The following is a 16,139-nucleotide window of genomic DNA, read 5'->3' on the forward strand; positions in this document are numbered from 1 at the left end:
TCATGACCAATATGAAATTGACAGCTGTTGATTCTATCATATTATCCAGAGCATAGAGGCAGTAGTGCAATCTTCCCCATTTGCTTAGCCCTCCTTCCTTCCCAGTGGGGTTCAGTCGTGTCCATTTAGGAGATTGGTATCTCTGACCATTAAATCCTTAGTTTCTCGGCCCTTTTGGTTAATTAATGCCATTTGTTGTGTTGACTTTTGTGATTTTCACATCTCTCAGGCTGCTCTTCCTGCCTAGGCCTCTGAAGAGCCATCAGTTGGTAATAATTTTAGAACACTGGGCTGGATATTCAATGCTGACTTAGAGGTGAATTGTGTCCTATCTCCAGTGCCCTTAGCTATCCAGTTGCCTGTGTCAAATAGTCTCTATGTTTCCTGTATCAAAAATTTCTGATGTCACTATTTAATTTATGTCAACAAATGTCATACCTAAGGCCATCACTGTAGAACATTAGTAGAATCAAAGTTTGACAAAAAACCACTTAAGGACATATATTGAAAGTACTGTTCATCTCTCTCACTCCTCAAGTGCAAGTTACTGTTGCTTAGAAGCAGCTCTGAAATGTATTAGGGTCAGCCACGAGAATCAAGGCTTCCTGATGCTCCTTCTTGCACCTTTCATTCATTGCAGGAGAATATTAAGTCCATTGACTTCAGTGGAATCTCTCAAGGAGTAAAGTAGTATGCACAGGGTGAATAAGGGTAGCAGAAGCAGATCATTACTATATAAAACATTAGCAGACTTTACCAATCTCAGTTAACAGTGGTCTTGAATCAAATCTCTCAGGTGTTCTAGGAAGTTCAGATATTGTGGATTTTCAAAAGTGCTCAGTGCCATGGTTACTGGGCTGTCTGCACTGCTATGCTTTCTATGGTCTCTCTGAATGAATCCTCCCAGTCTCAAGCCTTGTGCCTTTCCTGGAATGGATTCATGCGATTCTCGCATTCTGAGGCCTCGCCCCAGGCCTACAATACTCTGTGGATCAACTGTGCTTACCAAGCAGATCCAATGGAGTTTGACACCTGAACGGCAATAAATGTAGTGACCAGGCAGACTTCTGAAACCAATGTATTATTTAATTTCAAGAGTAGGAACAAGGCATTTAGAGAAAAAGGATTTTAGCACAACAGACAGGCATGTGGACTCTCTTACCTAAAGCCCTACTATTCTGTGGTGGTGGCCTAGCTTAATACCCCCTCACAGATCCCCATATCAGCCTGGTTTCTGCAGACAGCTCCTCAATAACTGCTATAGTCCTTTAGATTTTCTGGTTCCCTGGTCATCAAATGCAGTTCTGTAAGATGGCTGGAGCCAGGAGATAGAATCTTCACTGCTAATAATTCAGGCATTGTCTCTTAGCAGCCCTTGCGTATTTACTGAGTGGCTTATCTTGAACTATTCTGTTTCCTTCCTGCTTGTTTTCTTTGGCCCTTTAATAAACGAAACCAACACACTCATAAAGTGAACATACCAATAACTCGGTCAACATGGAATTAATAAATTATTAGAGCAGCTCCATGTCCTTCGCGCTCAGGGCTGGCCTAAGCGCTGAAGTCAATGGGAGCAGAGTTAGGTCAGTGCAGTTAGGTCAATCCCACCTCATCTGTCTTATGGATCAACTGGTTAGGCTCCTAAATATGTGTTTATATTACTTAATAGATGTCTTGTCTTTCAAAAGTGATGAGCATACAGTGTCTCTTAAATGAACAGACTGATATGATAGGGTCATTTTGCATACAATGAATGGACAATATACTGTCCTTCTATGTTGAAACCCACTGTAGGATGAAACGTGTTTGAAACTCTGTAAATTAGCACATGTTGACTCATTGGCAAATTGTCTCCTTTAGGGAATCTGTTGGGAGCTTTGTGCAGCCTGGGCCATCTCTCCCCTACACCTGGGCTTTCCATCCTTTGATTGTCTGGCCGCCCCCTGACTTAAGAACCCTGCTGGTTCTGGTTATGGCCTCCTCACAGGTGCTGTCTATGAGGGAGTAGATAACACACAGAAGAGTTCTGGCTGGTCCAGCCTGCTCTAACTTCCATGAATATTTGTGCTTAGAATTTTGAACCACCCAGGCTGTGTTTCTGCTCCGCCTCTTTTAATGTCTCACATGCCAAACTATGCAATCCCTACAGTGTTGAGTTTGAGCTGAGAACCTACCGTCCTTCCCACTCATTTCAGGGCTTCTCTGCCTCAGACTGTTCTCTGTATCATGTATTGGAGGGGAGCACATGATCATAAATTTGTATTAGGATAGCTATAAAAGTGTAAAGCCTCATAACAATGCATTGAGTTAATAGCCTTCAGAGCAACAATAAAGACAGTGAAGTTTGTTACTATATACAAGCTTAACATGTTTTTCTCCTCCTTCCCCTTTAGTTTAAATTTCCATTTCTCATTTTGCAACTATACCATGCAGAAAATACCAGTGCAAGTATAATAATTTAATGGTATTTACTAATATAAATATTTGCTTTTGCAAAGCAGCGTTACACAAAGTTCCTGAACTGCAGTCTAAGCAACTGTTGAAATGTTTGAGGTAAGGAACCTGACCTTTGTGAAGATCAACTTAATGAAAACAGGGTTTCCACTGTTTGTAACTAGTGTCTGTACCGAGCGGCCTCAGAATGGCAGGACAGTAAGCAACGCACATATTGTTACTTTTGTATTCCAATTGGAAGCTCTCGTCATATGTAATTACACTGATAACTGAAAATATTTTACATGAATTTCAACGTATTCCTGCAAAGCTTGAAACAGACAGTTTGCAAAAGACAAAGGAAAATAAATTGAATGAGACCTTCATTATACTAAATTTTATGAGTCACAAAACCTCTGCAAAGAAGGGTATCTTGATTTAGCTTTGTCCTAAAATACAGTTGGAGTTGTTAGCTATATGCTGAAAGTGCAGGGAAAGGAGAGGGAAAAACATATTTGAAATAATCCTGGTTTCCAGAATAATGTCATTTATCCTCCAACTGCCCTCATATTTAGTTGTCACTTATTAATGTTTTAAGAGTTTTAATTTATCATGCGCCTGAGAGTATTGTGTGTATTCTATATTGCTACAGTTGTTACTCAAGTGACATCCACTTTTAACATATGATCAAACCAACTTTCTTAGTTGGACCGAGGAAAATCAGCTATAGACACATCAAAGAATAAAATTTAGCAGTCTTTCCCTCACTTATAGCTTTTTCCAGATCATAGACAAATATACAGGTGCCTCTTAAAATAGTACACCCTGCCATAAGTTTATTCTTGGGAGCTAAGGAATTCACATGCTATAGGCAGGTGAGTATTTATGTTAGGCTCCTGTGCAGTCTGGAACTGGAGAATAGTAGAATTTGTCAGAGGTGGGGTTGTAGTGGGGACATGCAGTGAAGATGCACTTTATTATTCATGAGGCTGTTTCCCTTATTTTTTTATTTTTATTTTTTTGTTGTAATGATTTTTGTTGAAAGGGATCTTGTACTGATTTAATTTTTTTCTTAGCAAAGTAGTTCCACTTAGCTAATTTATTTTTCAGCTTTAAAACATCAGCATTTTATGGATCTGAATTTCACAATGTGTGGATGATTGCTACGTACAATTTGCAAAATTGTGATTAACCAGCCCTGCTTCGAGTCAGCTCTCCCTAATTCACAAAAGGCTTCCAAGAATAGTCTGCACAAAATTCAGTTTGCAAATTGCAGGGCAGATTTTTAGAGGGCAGTTTAAAGAATGAAGTCCTAGGGGTTTTATCTATATTTATGTCTCTTGTTAAACCAAACTCTTATGTAAATGTTACAATCTGTAAATAATAAGCCAAGCAGCTTTCTTCAAGGAAAAATTGCATCTATATTTTTTGAGATTTAGCAAAATTATTAACCTAGTAGATTAATATACAAGTATCTTTGGAAACAACTAATACTACCCTGGGTCTTCAGCTGTGTTTTATGGATATTTAAAGGTTTAAAAATACATAGACCTTTCATTTTGCAGAAAAATGGTCTCAAATTGAAAAACACTGTCCTTAGTTATGACTTGAAAACATGGAGATAGCTTTTGTATACTTTTACTTTTTATAGCCATTAATGTTGCAGTAAATCTTGTATTATTGTATACAGTCTAGATTATTCTTCATTCTTTTGCCTTTGGACAGGAAAGAAATTACTGGCTTTCATCAGTGTTATTGGCAATCCCCATATTCTGACATCTGTTCCTTTCTAAACATTTTACCAACCTTGATGAAATGTAGTTTAGTGTTAGAAGCTGACTTGAAGAAAAAATTGGATGGTAAAAAAATAACATTGATTAAACACCAGAAGTAATTTACCAATGACTATCAATATTTTGATGGCCACTGAAGTATATTTCAGAAAAGCTAGACATTTTATAGAAATTTTAATAATTTTAATCTTTGAATTAAGCTGAATAAATGAATTCTCATTTTCTTAAACAGAAGTATGAGAGCTTAATTTCAGTCAATTTTAATCAAACTGTTTGGACTCTGTTCTAAGGAATATGTTGGGTGTATTTTACAGTTATTATGCAATGTGCTTGTCCCAACTAAAAACTTTCTCAATTAATATTTTTAATACACAGCACTGACTTCATTCACCACTGTGGAATGGAACTCCAGTATTTCAAGGGAGTTACACCAACGTAACACTACAATCATGCAGTGGTGAATCAGGTACTTGGAATGCCCAAGTGCTATGATCCAGAAAGGGTGATATCAGAAACACGGCAGGTGTGTACCCAAAAGATTAGACTGGTAACAGCTTCTTTAGCCTCCAAAGAGTAGTAGATTGCATATACACCATTTGTAATGAATTGTTAGAGCATGTACATTAGTTTGTTAAACTAAAGGAAGATACAATATAATATAACCACAAATGAACTGTATGCATCTCTCTCTCTCTCTCTCTGTCATGTGCGTGCGCACGCACACGCACACAAACACACACACACACACAGACTCTTTCTCTGCATGCATATCACACGCACATGATTTTGCATATTCGGTTGGGTTTTCAAATTTGCTCAACATTGGCCTGGTTCTGCTTCCATTTGAAATCAATGGGAGTTTTACCACTGACTTCAGTAGGAGCAGAGTTTGGCTACCACTAAACAAATTTGAAAATCACACCCATTCTGAGGCAGATCCTCCACTCGAAATCCAGCTGTGGATTTGAACGCAGAGACATACTGCATTGCATATGTACTATTTCAAGGCCAAATATGAAGTTGCAGCTCCTGATGACTTCAGTCAGTGCCACGTGGGCATTCAAGGACAGAACTTAGCCCTCTGACTATAGGCTCTGGTAGGATTCTTAAGCCTTTAGTGGCTTGTATTCTTTTGACTACTTCAATTCAAGCTATGCGATTCCACTACTGCTGCTGGCCTATTTACAGTGTTCGTGATTTGTCAAGTTTTTGTTTATTTTCTTTCTTTATAGAAAAATTTCATTTAAAGGAAAAAACATTTCCCTAATGTGGGTGCATTAGAGAAGACTTTTCATGCTTGCTATGAAAAACGTTTTCATCTCATTTCCCAAAAGTCATGCTATTGGGTGGCAGAATCTGAGCGGACTAGGTATGTGGATTGTAAATTTAGCTTTTGCAATCTACTTGTCTGTGCTAATAATAATAATTCACACTTTTCATCCATGCCTCTCTCAACACGCTTTACAAACATTAATGAACACTCTCTGTTCTTCTGTGAAGGATATTTAGTGTGAAGCTGATTGGAATATTTTTGATGAAATTTCATTTTGTTACGATATGCTGTTTTGTGGAGGTGTATCCATGTCCATTAATTTTTTGGTGGGTGAAAGGGAAGACAGAAAATCTCACACTTTATAGCCTAGGGGCTAAGGAATGGCTGGGAAGGGGGGCGACCCCTTTGGGTTCAAGACTGTGCTCTGCTTGACTCAGAGTGAGCTGGGATGAAAAACTCTGCTCTGAATCAGAAAGAGTAGGGACTTAGAACTAAGTTTTCCACCTCTAAAGTCATTCACCTACCTACCAGGAGACAGCCAGACATATGTACCCCCAAATGCTCAGGTGTTTGATCCAAAACCATACATTTCAATGCAATTCCGTGTCTGAAAAACCATAGAAGGTTTTGTTTTCATTACAATGTAGAACAGAACTAAATTTTGAATCCTTGAAAGCATCCGTGAAACAGAATTATCATCCTCTGATCAGCCCTAATGTTTAGTATTCCTAATTTAGGGACAGGGAAACAGGAACGGAAAGATTTGCCCACGATCACACAATAAATCGGCAACCATGTCTGGAATAGGACTCAGGATCCCTGACTACCCAGGCCTGTGTTATAATGAGTAGATACACTGCTTCCCTCATGTTGCCCACAGTGCCTGAGATCCTTCTCATGCCACCTCACATACAGTCTCAAAGCCGTTGATGTTCACCTGCTTAGATATCTGTACAGACTTCTAGTAGGAACCATCTAAATATCTAACAGATGTACACATTTACCCTGGGATTAATGCATTCTGGACACCGACCCATCATCCTCACACCTCTTCATAATCCCATTATATTTTTTTCACTTGCTCATATGGCATACACCTGTGACATGCTGGCAATGCACTTGCAGTGCAAGAGAACTTCAGGTTCAAAGTCATCCTTGCATCTTTGTTCTCTTATGCATGAACCTGTTTGAGTTTTTTTCTGAGCATTCAAAAGTCTTGTGTGTGCTGTTACTTCTTTTTAAAATCCCACTATAACCCTTGAATATGCTGAATGTAAAAGCAGAAACAAAGCAAGCAGAACTAAATAAATAGATGTGGAGAGACAAAGTAAGAAAAACGTTGGCAGCCCTTGTGCCAGCCAATATTACTTCATGTTTTTTTATTGCAAACCTGTATACTAACAATAGACCACCACCCCACGCAGCTGGGTGTGTGAATTGAAGGTTCACTGAATGCTGTGAGTTTTCCAAATGTAGCACAATTATAAGAACACCTGCGCTAAAGAACTTTGCACTGATTTTTTTGCAATGTTCACATTCCTCAATTTCTTTCTTGTTCTAATTTCTGCTCAGAAAAAAAGTAACTTACAGCATAGGTTTCTGTCATAGGACTTGATCTTACAAGGTGCTAAGGACCTCTTATGAGAGCCATATTGGGTCCTATAATGGAAGGAGGTAATTCAGCTTCCAAAGTCACATCTGCTAATGCATGCAAATCCTTGCCAGCAGCCCGTTGTTCCGATCCTGGGTCTTCATTGAGAAACTCATGTATTGCTAGATAATAACAGCAATGACAACAAAAATCCGAAGAAAAATAATAATAGTTTGCAAATCTAAGGCTAATGAACATATTATTTCTTGTAACATTTTCTGAAAGTATTAATTATTGTTTAATGAACAGATATACCCAATCAGTAATGGCAAAAGCGAGGGACTTATTGGAAGGGAATATCATCTACGATTTTATTATTACTGTTGTTGTTGTTACCTATTACTGTAGCTCTTCTAATGAACCAGGACTTAATTGTGCTGCAGACATGGGCCAGGACCCCATTGTGCTAGGTAATGGACATATACAGAATAAAAAAGATGGTCTCTGCCCCAAAGGGCTTACAATCTAAGTATGAACCATGAATCTTAAACTCATGAATGTTAATAGAAAAGGGGCATCACAGGTAAAATCTGAACTTCTTTTTCTGTCAGTTTGTTAGCAGAGTAGTTGACAGCCTTGGCCTAGTCTTTAAATAACTTTTTCTCCTACACTGATTCCAGAATTTGGGGCTTACTGCCACCCAAGTATCTAGAACAGTGTTTCCCAAACTTATTCCGCCGATTGTGCAGGGAAAGCCCCTTGCGGGCCGGGCCAGTTTGTTTACCTGCTGCGTCCACAGGTTCGGCAGATCGCAGCTCCCAGTGGCTGTGGTTTGCTGCTCCACACCAATGGAAGCTGCTGGAAGCGGCTCGGGCCGAGGGACATACTGGCTGCCTCTTCCAGCAGCTCCCATTGGCCTGCAGTAGCAAACCGCGGCCACTGGGAGCTGCGATCAACTGAACCTGCAGATGCAGCTGGTAAACAAACCGACCCTGACCTGCTAAGGGCTTTCCCTGCACAAGCTGCGGAACAAGTTTGGGAACCACTGGGCTAGGGATTTATGTTCATAACTCCTGTTAATACTAAGGGCTTGTCCACACGCCCTCACGAGGGGGAAATAAGCTGTAGAGCACTCTTAAGTGTTGCACTCTAACTGCCCAAATAGACCCTCCTGGCGTGAACTAAAGGATACCTAGTTTGCACTGATACACTCGTCTTTCAAACAGGACTATGTTAATACAAACCTTTTAGTTTCATGCCATGAGGGTCTGCACAGGGCAGTTAGAACACAACACTTTAGAGCACTTTCTTTAAGAATGGCTCTGCAGGGTCAGGCAGGTGCTCCATCTAGCCTAGATGTCTTCCAGAAGTGGCCAATGCCACATGCGTCAGAGGGAATGAACAGAACAGGGCAATTATCAAGTGATCCAGTCCATGTTATTCACTCCCAGCTTCTGCAGGTTAGAGCATGGGGTTGAATCCCTGGCCATCTTGGCTACTAGCCATTGATGGACCTATTATCCATGAACTTATCTAATTTTTTTTAACCTAGTTATAGGTGGCCTTCATAATGAGTTCAACGGGGACTGTGCATTGTGTGAAGTAGTACTTCCTTTTTTTTTAAATCTGATGCCTGTTTCATTGGGTGACCCCTGGCTCTCGTGTTATGGGAGGGAGAAAAACACTTTTATTCCATGCCACTCATGATTTATATAGACCAATATCCTAGCTGCCGTTAGTCATCTCTTTGCCGAGCTGAAGAGTCCCAGTGTTTTTAATCTCTGCTCACATGGAAGCTGTTCCATACTCCTAAACATTTTTGTTGCCCTTTGCTGTACCTTTTCCAATTCTAATATGGCATTTTTTGAGATGGGGCAACCAGAACTGCACGCAATATTCAAGGTGTGGGCCTACCATGGATTTATATAGATATTTTCTGGCTTTACAGTTCACTCCCCTGTAGTCAGGACTGTGACATCATGTAGACAAGCCCTAAATCTCACCACACATAGAGATGAGAATATATCCCATTTTTACTCTGTTGCTCCAAATGGAAAATGTTGGTGACAGTCCAAGCCAGCAATGTATAGCCTGTCATCTCAGCCATGTGTTATTTTGATACAGTGCTATGAATGCATTATGTCTTTGTGGTAATTTACATTTTCCCTTTCATTTTCTCATCCAAGATTAGGACCCAGTCCAGGATAAACTTCTCTCTGTGGCTCTGGAGAATACAGAAGCTCAGTGAGTCACCCAAGCTTTTGCAGCTTCAGAGGCTACTCCCTATTTCAAGGGGGCAGACCCTCTTAAAGTGAGACATAGGGAGGCAAAGCCAATTCTGAGCTCACGTGACTGCCAAATCCTACCTTCCTTCCTGGAGCCTGGGACACTCCTGTGATCATCCACCTTGTATTCATGTGCTTACTCAGTGGGATATTGGGGAAAGAGGGCTTGATTGAAGATTACTCCAAATCCCATTGATTTCTCTTCACTGGGAACTGGATCAAGTTTAGGAACACTTAAAAGGTTCATTTTCTATCAGGAAGAGAAGAGGAGGCCCAGTGGACCGAATAGCCCATTCAGTGATTGGGAGAAGGAGGGAGACTCACAGCAGCAGTGGGGTCCCCTCTTAATTATCATTTCCAAATTAATAGCAGCAGGAATCTTTTCCCCTCTGCCATGCAGTAGCTGGGGTGTGGAAGAGACTGATGCACTCCAGAGGCTGTATAATGTTTAGATTGCTTACATCTCATTGCTGCTCATTGGTTGCTGGATTAAATCGGTGCTTTTTGTTGAAGGGTGCACCTTCCACCGAAGGGTGCTGGAGCTAAAGATGCTGGGGGTCCAGCAGCACCTCCTGGCTTGAAGTGGTTCCTATCATATACAAGGTCTAAAATTTTGTTCAATGGTTTCCAGCACCCCCACTATAAAAATTATTCCAGCACCACTGCTTCCACCTGATCTAGGGGTTACCTAGTATTGGACTGCAGGCCATCTCCTTCATAGATAATGATGTGTCTTCAAGAGCCACTCAAAGTATTATTTTTTTTTAACAAAGACTTGAAGAAAATATTTCTAAAGGCCAAAGCCAACCAATCTGATATATGTTCTGCCTGTACTAAGTGGGAGCCATATGTGTATTTTGGGTGTTAACATGTGTGCAATGCAGCTTTGTCCACATGCCAGTATGTGTGCATCTTTGCATAAACCTAATCTTTTTGTTGCCAAATCATACACATAATTTGAACCCCAGGTTGGATGTAAAGTCATAAGTTCATGATATTTTTTCCATGTGTAGTGTTCTTTGTTTACAATCAAAATCTTCTAAAGATTGAACTTAAAAAGACTGTGATTTAATGGATTTAGGGTCAGATTCTAACCTTTAGTCTGAGCCAGGCATGGCTTCAAAATTCAATAGTAATCTATGATTGTTTCAGTTATGGAGCAATGACCACTCACCATTGTTCTGTGCTCGTATCTATGCCTGTAATGCAAAAAGGGATGGGTGTACTATTCAAATGAATGTAAAACTGAATAAGAAGAAACCGAGACAGAGCAAAAGGGAATTTCTCTGCCATTCTCGTGTAATGTACTACACGTGTGCTCATCCAGGAATCTCTTAGAAAAAAATTGACATAAAGCAGTGTGTTATGTCAAGGCTGTTTTTATGCCCCAGCACTGCAGAGGGATAAGATGGAAGGTTCTGCTCGCATGAATCCCTTTGCAGGATCATGGCTTAAGTTAGCAACTCTTCAACCACATAGATCAATGTGGAGTGGAGTGCTTTTTATAAAGAGAGCAGACATTCAAATATATCATGTGGACTTTAGCACTTCTTAGTGTTTCAATTATAAAGATATGTTTTTCCAGTGCATTCTCCAAGATTTTGACTAGTTTATATTTTGTTTTATATGAGCTAGCATCTCTATTCATTTCTGCTCTTAAAAAACATCAGCACATTCTTATTATAAGTTTGGGATCAAATCCTGGGGTCTGCTGTGCACTTCTGTGGTGGTCCAAAGCAGCCATAAAGCAGACCTAACTGGAGTCTGGAAAATTCCCATCTCCAAGGCAGTCCTTGGGTAGTGTAGGGCTGCTATAGCAGTTATGTGCCTCTCGCTTCCTAGCCTAGGGGGCAAGGTGGGCGGAAGTGGCCATCTTTGGCTGATTGACTGGCCCCTTGAGGCTTCTGACAGACATCTGAAGCAGCTAGAACAGTTCTAAGGTTTGGCCTACTGGACCCGAAGGATTGCATCAGAAGTTGAACAAACTCAGAATTGGTGGGGGGAGTGTGAAAGATGGTGGTGGCCTATGGTCAGATCTGCAGCTTCCTCTTCGGCTGTGCTGAGTATTCAGGATGTGGGCCTTAAATGGTAAGTTCTTTGCGGGTGGAAACTATGCCATCCTACAGTTTCTAGCACAGTGTGGGTGTTAATGCTGTATAAATGTAAGTCAAATAATACTTCAGGCTGAAGGGATGTTGCGGTGAAAGAGCTGTCTGGAGTCTGTTTAATGGATTCCCTTCTCCTCCACCACCACCTCCTTTGCCACCACAGTCTTGCTAGTGAGAGATACAGCAAAATGCTTGCCACAAATAATTTATTGTATAATATCCTTAGCAAATTCCTGCTATGACTAGATGATCAGTTATTTTTCAAGGAAAGTGGGGTGTTTCCAGTGCCTGTGTTTTAATTTCACTTATAATTATCTCCACATAAGTCTTCAATTTTGGATCTTGAATTGGATACACATGCACACTGACTTGCATGGAAAAGATCAGTGACAAAAATCACATGACATTTCCATACTGCAATTATTTTCTGAATCAGGCCCAGAGTCTTTGGGAGTTCTGGAAGATGTACATAAAGCTGTTTTGTGTTTATCTACAGGACTTACAGCTTAATTCAGATTTTTATGTGTATGGGTAAATCCTTCTAAATGGAGAAAGCTTCCTAGAAAGTTTTCATAATAACATCTTTCTCGGTAGCACAGGGAGGTGTCTTGAAACATTAGAACCTTAAAAGGGACACCATGAACTTGAAATCCAGTGTGAAAAGATCTGTAATTAGTTTTAGTTCCTATACCACCTCTTGAGTCCTCTTGGTTTTATAATCATATTCTCCTATTCTTAACACAAAACAAAACAAAACAACCCCCCCCAAACAAAACAAACAAACAAACAAAAACAGTATATTTCTCTCCCCTGTTGCTTTTATAACAACCCACATAAAGAGCAGGACAAATGGATTCATACACTGTACAGAGGAAATGGGTGAAACTGAGAATACATAAAGTGCTGTTTTGCACACAAACTATATGTAAAAAAACCAGATAAATGCTTTTTCCCTCTAATGTTTTGGATATCAGAATCTTAGGTGTTATTTTGTAAAAGTACTATGTAAAAAATGTTCAGACAGGTGTGTGATTTTTAAGTTGCCTTTTATTATCTTGGCACATCACCACAAGAAACTTGGAATTTTCATGCACCCTACATGCATTAAATAATAATCTGTCTTTCCAAAAAGCAGTAGGTCCTAGACTGCTCATCATGAATGCATTGAGGATAGGACAATAAAGAATATGAATAAAAATGATAAAAGGTGGCAATATAAATAACTTCTCATTTTGAAGAGAATAAAGAAATGTCTGAAAAGTTGATGTATAAATTACAATTTCTTTCACCTCTCCCATAGCTTAAACTTATGTACTGTGCTGAGTCTGCCCTCCCATTTTATATACACTAGACCTGTGTAAACTCTTTCCATTCTGATGTGTACCACATCAGTGAATTTTCTTGTCTTTCCAGTTTATGCATAAATTCCAAGCCATACATCCATAAACAGTTTGCACTAATATACGTGCAAAATCCTGGTTTCACATTTTCCCACAAACCTAAGCTCCTGCAGTTGTGGTTCATTGTGAACCAAGAGGTGTTGCCTGTGAGTTCAGGCAATCTTATTGTTTCTAATGTGCAGCCTAGGCACTACTGAATCTAACCTGTGCACTGTGCAGGATCACAGGACTACGTTGACAAATAAGTGCTTAATAAACTAATGAAGACAAGCAGCAGAAGCAGCAGCAGCGCTGGCCTTCTCCACAGCAGGGTACCACAGATGTTTCAGATAACACAGTGAGTTTCACTGACAAAATATGTATGTAATATATAAAATTAAAATAATGGGAATGGAAAGAAAAAACAGGGGCACTCCAACCCACCCATGTGAAGCTAATTTTTATTTATAAATGAACAGCTGAATACGACTGTTGTTCAGCTACACAGAAACAAAAATAAATACTAAGAAGAAACAGACTGAGCTGAATGAGAGACCTAGAACTGAAATTCTCTCTTCTTTCCTCCCTCTGCCATCTGAGCCGGGGAATAGGACACTTGGTTTCAGATCTTCAGCTGATGTGTATCTCTGTAGTTCCATTGTATTGAGCTCTACTGACTTATGTCAGCTGAGGATCTGGCCACAGGGATGGATGGAGGGAACTGTATTGTGAAAATTTTCTTTTGTAAACCTAGGGAACAACTCAGTCAGGTAGAGTAATAAAATAATATACTGTACGAAGAAAATGTGCCATTAGCTGAAGGAATTACAGAGGTGGTCCATAATCTTGTGATACAATTGGGCAGGTTTCTGCTGCTTCAGTAATGTAAAGTTCTGCCCTTAAATCAAGTGGATCTTCCCCATGGAGGATTTAATTCAGAGCTGAGGAATCTTTGGGTGGTATATTGCTGATGTAGCTGCTCCAACACCACAGATGTTCTGGTGGAAGGTGGATGGAGAAAAGGGAGTGTAGACAGGGATCCATCCTGAGCCCCCACAACCAGGAAGTCCTCTTCGAGCCATTGTCAGCCAGTGTACATTATAGTGGTCCTTAAGATGTTCTGATTTTATGTTGGGGGCCAGCCCAGCAATAGATTTGCCCCAAGATCAAGGAAGCACATCGCAAGGGGCCTTAAAGTCACCTTTGTACCTTCCTCACCCTTGAGCTGTGCTGCTGAATGTTTTTTGGGCACAGCTCAGGAGCTGGACAAGAGTGTGTATTGTGTAGCCCTCTTTGGAGGAATAATGTACTATTGGGCTTAGTGGGATGGGACAGGAAACATGCATTAGATATATTACTAAATTTATCCTAGTAAAACTGGGAGATATGTTAGTCAGGTCAGGTATAAAGTGAAAGTAAGACAGTTCCCAGAGGAATTGTGGAAGGCAATGTATTTACTAGGCCACTGTATGACAGAGCCAGAGAGAAACAGGGGCTTAGACTAGGAGAAATCCCACCTCCACCCTAGGCTGAATCAGATTGGTCAGATGAAATGCAGTCCTTTCCTCTGAAAACATGGTTATAATTTTGTTGAGTGGGGCTGACCATCTTAATGACCTGAGATTGGTTTAGCCAATCAGGGCAAAGGAGATGTGCTGTATGATTTCTATCCTAAGAAACCAGACTTGAACTCCAAATGCAGTAACCACAGGGCTGAGGATCTAGCCATATATATATAGATAGCTAGATAGATGTATATCTGTGTATGGATTGCACTATCACTACCAAATCTATATGATCGGTGTGCATTTTGTTACAGCTGGAAAAACTACTTTATTGTGATAGCCTGATGATGTGAAGTGGTTAAGGTCCCTTGGGACTGACTCTTGACAGAGTGTTTTGATTTTGGCCCTGCATTGTATGTATCTACATATGTACCACATTCAGAATATGAGATTGTTTCAGTTATGAGGATGGAGGGTGCACATCACCTACAGTGAAATCTCAGGACCAACAAAAATGAGTTGCCAAATGTAGGTAATCTTTTTTTTTTTAATAATAGGCTCTGAAAACAGGGTATATAAAGGCAGGGGTTATCTATTGCATTTTTTTAAGTAGAGAAAATAAAACAAAAATTACCTGGCATTTTTTTATGAGCAGTCTCGCATGATCAAAGACTACCTTAGACACAGAGTTAGCAAGCTGCCCATAAGATACCTTTATTCAGCCCAATCAGAGACTTTGTATGTAACTCAAAAGACCAGAATAGAGTCCTTATTGAACCAGGTTAGAAAGGATAGAAACAATCGGCTTATATCAAGTATTTTTACTTCATAGGACTGTGGTTCTGCTTGCTGAAAATGTATCCTTTGCATGGAATACAAGCATAATCCTATGCCTACTTTGCTTTTAGAGTAAAAGTATGCTTAACAGCAGTTTCAGAAAAGAATCTATTTAAAGCCTGTTGAGCAGAATATCCACTTATAGATGGGAACTATAAGTGAATAATGTTAATGGAGTTCTGTTTTGTAAAACGCATAGGACAACTAATAGAATCAAGCTACTATAAAAGTGGATGATTGAATTACATTTAAGAGAGTACCTAATTTATTACCTTTGAAAATAGTTTTTAGAGCTGTCTGCTTGATGGGTTTTTGTAAATTCCAGGCTTTCTTCATGCAAAAAGTTTTCAGGAACCTCACTCATACTCTATATTAAAATCAGATCACTTTTTGTGCTGTTATAAGTTCTAAGAGGCATATCAGTATTTCCACTAAAACACAAATGTTCAAGGGGCTAATTACTGCAGACAGAATCGCTCCTAGGTTAAACTTACCACATTGTGCAAAGTCTTAGTCTGGGTGTAAATTTGGGCCCCTAGTTAGGAACATAGAATTTCCACACCATATAGAATGAGTCTAGTGGTCCATCCTGTTGGGTGTCCTGTCTCTGACAGTGGCCAGCACTAGATGCTGCAGAGAAAGGTAAAATATCCATATAATGTTCAGTTATAAAATACCCTTCTCAAAAGCAGAAGTTTGTTCCTATTTCCCATCACTTGTTGGTTGGTTTATTCACTGGAAAATGAGAGTTTATACCTCTTTTATTTTTTTATGTAACAGTACTGTAGTTGTTCACGTTATCCGTATAACTATCATTTTATTAATGCTGCCAAGCTCTTGGGCTCAGTGATATCTTGTGGCAGCATGTGCCACAGATTAACAATGCAGTGTGTAAAAATAATTTTAAAAATGTTCCTTTTTATCAGGTTTAAAAT

At 39.7% G+C, this 16,139-nt stretch overlaps 1 protein-coding gene across 4 annotated transcripts in view; it reads left to right on the top strand.

The window, feature by feature from the left end:
* Positions 1-16,139, top strand: part of ZNF536 (zinc finger protein 536) — a 422,921-nt gene that overhangs the window by 95,293 nt on the left and 311,489 nt on the right. The gene's annotated exons all lie outside the window — the stretch shown is intronic.

Source organism: Gopherus evgoodei, chromosome 12, assembly GCF_007399415.2.
Source record: "Gopherus evgoodei ecotype Sinaloan lineage chromosome 12, rGopEvg1_v1.p, whole genome shotgun sequence".
Taxonomy (NCBI): Eukaryota; Metazoa; Chordata; order Testudines; family Testudinidae; genus Gopherus; species Gopherus evgoodei.